Genomic DNA, 6,004 nt, shown 5'->3' on the forward strand with positions numbered 1-6,004 from the left:
TCCGGTTACTGGCAAAAATATTGAGAGATAATATAAGCAAAAGCTACAAGCATCTATCAGAATTATTGGTTTGCACTGAATAGGTTTGCAAGTCCTTGAGAGCAGATCTCATTTTTCTGAAGAGGTTTTGCTTGTCACAAAATAGGAAGAATGCACTCAGGGTTGTTTGGTAAATGCTTTTTGATGATGTACTTTGTAATACAAAATAACTCTTGATAATAGGTAAACTAAAAAAAGGCAAAGTTCTAAAGCTAAACAGAAAATAAGTCTTTTGAATAGGTGGTGCAAAACAAAAAGATTTAATGGCTGGAGAAAGAAATACAATACCAGATTCCCCTTCTCCATCCCATACTCTCAAACCAAATGCCAAATAAGGCATATTTCTCAGTCCCTCCTGGTAAAATCTGGCAAAAAGAAGGTGAGTCACTGAAAAAAACAACAACACACCTCTTTGGATTTGGGAATCCTGCTAAATATGACCAATGATTACACCATGCTATTTATGATCTAAAACATTTTCAATGAGCAGCAATAATTTTTAATTTAGCCACTTCCTATACTTGGGAGGTGTTCATCTTGTAGCCCCTATTCTACCTGTAACTCACATTTCCTATCTATAAGGTACTCTAGATTGTAAATTCCTTGAGGGCAGGAATAGTGTCTGCACACAGTGAGCACCCAATAAATATTGATTGGCTGAGGATGAGAGCTTTCTGGTTATGCTACTCTTGGGCCCTTCTAACCTCCTCCAATCCAAACTTGCTTATCTGAAAGCAATTTTAAGATCCTTGGCAGAAAATGGCCAACATATTTTTAGTATGTGCTAGCATGTTTGTGCCCATCAAGGTATATCTACTGGACTCTAAATTAACACTTCTATTTACTACTACTACTGCTAAATCCGATTCTCCTAGTGTCTATACTACTAAGCTGCACCCATATCAATATATACCTTCATTTCCCCCTTTAGATTTTAAATTCCTTGAAGAGGACTGATATTTTATTTTCTATATTTATTCCCCAGATACGTACTACATAGTAAATGCTTGATAAATACTGTTGAAACTGTTACAGTTTGTACATTAGACCTCTTGAAAGCTGCATTTATTCTTTCAGATGACATATTTACTGAAGCATAATTTACTATATGGAATCACTTTGGTGTGAAAGAGTTAACTGCCAAAAATCCTCATTGACACCTCGAATTAGTTCAGGATTGAGGGAACTAATTTAATAATAAATAACAATAGCAAGACGTATCACTCTCTCCTTCCAAGAAACTCAGAATGCTTTGCTGGCTATTTTATTGCTTTTTCACAATATCTCTTCCAGAGCGGGAGGGAAACCATAAAGCTGCAATATCCCCATTTTACAGAAAGGAGACCTGAGGGACTGAATCTATGGTAACGAGAAACAAGACTCAATCACTCTCTCCACCTAAGAACATCCTGCTTTAACAAAGGCATACAAGTTATTGGAAAACTGTAGAAACACACAAAGCAATTGACTTTCAGTGAAAAGGATTCATTCTCTTCTCTTAACATACTAAGATCTAAGAGAGCAGCAACATGCTGCAGGGTCCAGAAGTGAAATATTTAAAATGCTTTATCCAGTAGGCAATGTCTTTTGTAATGTACCAGGGCTTATACATTAGTCAGTCTGGGCCTGGAGAGGGCAGAGGAAAGAAAGATAAAAGGAAAAAGGAGTGAAAAAGGCTAAAATAGAAGTTAGCAGGGAAGCAAATAGAAGTACAAGCTCAGGGAAAGACTACTTATTAGTTCCAAAATCAGGGGTGTGATAGAAAAGCACCATGGCCTAGAGGCTAGAGCACAGACTTAGGAGTCAGAAGGACTGGAATTCTAATCCTGACTCTGTCACTTGTCTGCTGTTTGACCTTGGTCGTGTCACTTAACTTATATGTGCCTCAGTAACCTCATCTGTAAAATGGGAATTAAGACTGCAAGCCCTATGTGGGACAGGAACTGTGTCCAACCCGATTAACTTATATCTACCGAAGCACTTAGTATAGTACTTGGCACATAATAAGCACATAACAAAAGCCATAAAAAATAAAATGGGGAAATGGAAGTAGGTCAACCGAAACTTATCTCATCCCTCCAAAATTCCCCTACCCTCTCGAGCCCCCATCTACTCTACGTTTCTCTCTCCACCTTCCTCTGCCCCTCCATCCCAGAACTAACTGCATTTCACTTCAATTGTTCACCCTATCCAGAACCACATGTTGCCTTTCCTCACATAGACCTATGAAATTGAAATGCTGTTGTCGAGCCCTCATTCTTATTACCCAGAAAGTTTTATTGTAATACAGTGCCAGACAAAGCCACTCCCAGGATTAAAATCCCAGTGATTCCAAGAAGGCATGAAGATCTAGACAGAGTTTACCTTCTGCTTTCCCTGGAGGTAATGCCCACTGGAATATGAGACCCTGAGAGACATCAATTGTAGCAAAGAAATAGGCCCTTTAAAATGTGAGGATTTTCCAGTGGGAAAAGGAAGACTTAGATTTATTCATTCATTTGTTTTTTAATATAAACTAAAAAGAATTCCTTGCCCTCCTACACAAAGCAATTCCCTTAGCCAATTAGTTTCACTTACAAAAAGACACTACTACTTGAGCTCTAGAGATCCCATTTAAAAGAAGAGTTTTCCTTTGGTTCAAAGACAATTGCTGCCAGTGATGATGTTGAATACAAGAGTATCACCCTGAGAATTTCTTGCACACTTGATTCCTCTGCCAATGAAAATGCTACAGTGCATTTTTTCTAGCCCCTTGAGGTGGCCACTGTTCACACACTAATAGTTAAAAGTCACTCATTCATTCATTCAATCGTATCTATTGAGCACTTACTGTGTGCAGAGCTCTGTACTAAGCACTTAGAAAATACAGTTAAGCAACAGATAGAGAAAATCCCTACCCAACAACGGGCTCACAGTCTAGAAGGGGAAGGCAGACAAAAAAAAAGTAGACAGGCATCAGTACCATTAAAATAGATAAATAGAATTATAGATATATACACAAAGAAGATAAGGATTAAGACAATAAAGGTGTGTCCCTCCACCAAGAGGATGTGAGCTTGAGTTGTTTTTCTAGTGGTGGTCCTCTGATCCCCATATGCAGCAGTAAACACGGTAAACTTTGCAAGCCAACTTGTAAGGGGAATGAGTGCAGCCTGCGGTCATAGAACCAGAAGAGCTGTGAATGGCACTCAGGAAAACCAGAAATTCAGGCACATGTGATGTCACTTGCAATACACCAGGCACCCTGAGTAATATGATAACAGCATATGCACCATTTTGCCAAAGTACCCTGAGGTTATGAAACCTAAAGCCATCCTCAGAGGGAATCATTCCCAACTTGATCCAGACCCATTCCTTTTTATTTCCAAGTCCATGTGAACATAGGCTCTGTGCCCAAGTTGTGGAATTCAGTGGTAAGAGCCAAGGCAGAAGAAAATTGAATACTGAAAATAAAATTACTGAACAAAAAGGTAATGAATACGACCATCTGAAAACCATCCTGGGGACTCTGCATAAAACAGATTATCTCTGAAAATTTAACAGCAACAGATACCACCCATTAACTATGCCATTATTGAAAACAATATTCAGAGTGGTTGAGTAGGGGTTGGAAGAGTCTTTTCCACTTTCTATGAAAGACAAGGGAAAAACAAAAACAAAACAAAGAACAGCAACACAGAACATAGGGTTGTCCACCATACCAAGCAGACAAAAACTGGAAAATGGCAGGGGCACTGGAGCAGAGCATAAGAAGGCAAGTGAAGTTGTTTCAAAGAGCAGTGTTATCTGGGCAGATTTGGAAGAAATTTTCCCAGCAATTGTTTGAGAAAACAGCCTTTAACATTCTTTGCTGTAATGAGAAAAGTCCTCTCCAAAATAGGGTGTTTCCAACACCCTCCTCTAAGAGCCATCCTTCATTCAGCAGGCTGTGTACCGTTTCACCTAGTGCTGTGTGACAACTCCTCATCTGGCCAGCCCATGTGCTGCTACAAGTGAGGCCATTCTATCTGAGTGATGACTATTCTCCTCATTACCCAGCACCTCATTCAGGGAGGTGACATTATTGAAGTAGCAAATGCAGATAGTGAAGAACAGGGATACAGAAATTAAAAACCCAAAGAAGATGAAAGATATTATTTTACCGTGTCTCCCCAGCTAGATTATGAGATAATTGGGGCCAGATAGTGTCTACTTACTCACTTGTTGTACTCTCCCAAATGCTTAGTACAGTGGTCTGCATACAGTGAAGTGTTCAATTAGCACTGTTGATTGGAAAACCTGGACTCTTCATCACCCCACCCTAGGAGCCCAAAGCAGGGGAACCATGCTTCTCCACAAGTCTGCTTTTAAGCTGCAGGCCAGTGAAGAACACATAAAAAACAAAACTGGTTTATCCTGTATACTGTTACACTGTTGACTAGATCCATTTTGTACCCTGTTACTAATTGAAACTCACAACATGTTGTAGAGTCTATTGGCAATTAGAAGGATTTCAGTCATGGCCCATAGAGCAGGTAGTGAGAATGGGAAAGATAAATAAAATAATGTGACTCTGTACCTGCAACCCCGGATAAGCCAGTGGAAAGTTAAAGAAAATAAGGTTGAAGGAAAAAAAAAAATTGAGATGGCTTACGATGTTTGCTCCTTCGTGCTGCCTGGTCCTGGGTCCCACCAGCATGGTTTAGTGGAAAGAGCGTGGGCTTGGGAATCATAGGTCATGAGTTCTAATCCTGCTTCTGTCATTTGTCAGCTGTATGACTTTGGGCAAGTCACTTGACTTCTCTCTACCTCAGTTACCTCATCTGTAAAATGGGGATTAAGACTGTGAGCCCCAAGTGGGACAACCTGATTACCTTGTATCTACCCCAGTGCTTAGAACAGTGTTTGGCACATAGTAAGCATTTAACAAATAGCATCATTATTATTATTATTATTTTAAAGTAGTTTTACATAAAATCATGGCATAATAAAATGGGTTGCTATCAGAGGATTTCCAAATAGTGAATAATAATTGTTATTATTATGGTATTTGCTAAGTGCTTACTATTTGCCAGACACCGTGCTAAGCGCTGGAGTGGATACAATCAAATCGGGTTGGACACAGTCCCTGTCCCACCTGAGGCTCACAGAATCAATCCTCATTTTACAGATGAGGTAACTGAGGACCAGAGAAATGAAGTCACTTTCCCAAGGTCACACAGCAGACAAGTGGCAGAGTCAGGATTAGAACCCATGCCCTTCTGATTTCCAGTCCCGTAACTAGAAGTCACGCTGCTTCCCAGTGGCCCAGACACAGATGGAAACACAGACAGTTAATAGAAGGACAGAGACAGATGTAGCGGCAGTCAACTAGTCAAAGGCAGAAACAGAAACTGAGATTTAGGGGAGGACCCGGGAGGCATTGACCCCAGGTGTATTTTGAAACCAAATCTATTTTTTTTAAATGACATTTATTAAGCACTTACTATTTGCAAAGCACTGTTCTAAGCACTGGGGAGGTTACAAGGTGATCAGGTTGTCCCACGGGGGGCTTACAGTCTTCACCCCCATTTTACAGAGGAGGTAACTGAGGCACAGAGAAGTTAAGTGACTTGCCCAGAGTCACACAGCTGACAATTGGCAGAGTTAGGATTTGAACCCACGACCTCTGACTCCAAAGCCCGGGATCTTTCCATTGAGCCACGTTTGGGGCTCTGCTCATTTTTAAAGGACATGACTGCAGGACGATAGTCTTTTCGGATCACCGGATCTGTACTATGGGTTCAGCAGTGGTTTGCAAGCGGTTTGCATCTTTCCTGCCTTCGAAGCGTCCTCCTCAGTGAGGCCGGAGTCGGGGTTATTTTGACCCTTGAGTCTATATCGTTTTCTGATGACAAAAAAGATCTTTGTCAACACTGGCAGAATCCCACCCTGAATCCCCCCGAGCCCCTCTCCCAGCCCCCTCTACTCTACAGCCACCCCTTTG

This window comes from Tachyglossus aculeatus, chromosome 2, assembly GCF_015852505.1.
Source record: "Tachyglossus aculeatus isolate mTacAcu1 chromosome 2, mTacAcu1.pri, whole genome shotgun sequence".
Taxonomy (NCBI): domain Eukaryota; kingdom Metazoa; phylum Chordata; class Mammalia; order Monotremata; family Tachyglossidae; genus Tachyglossus; species Tachyglossus aculeatus.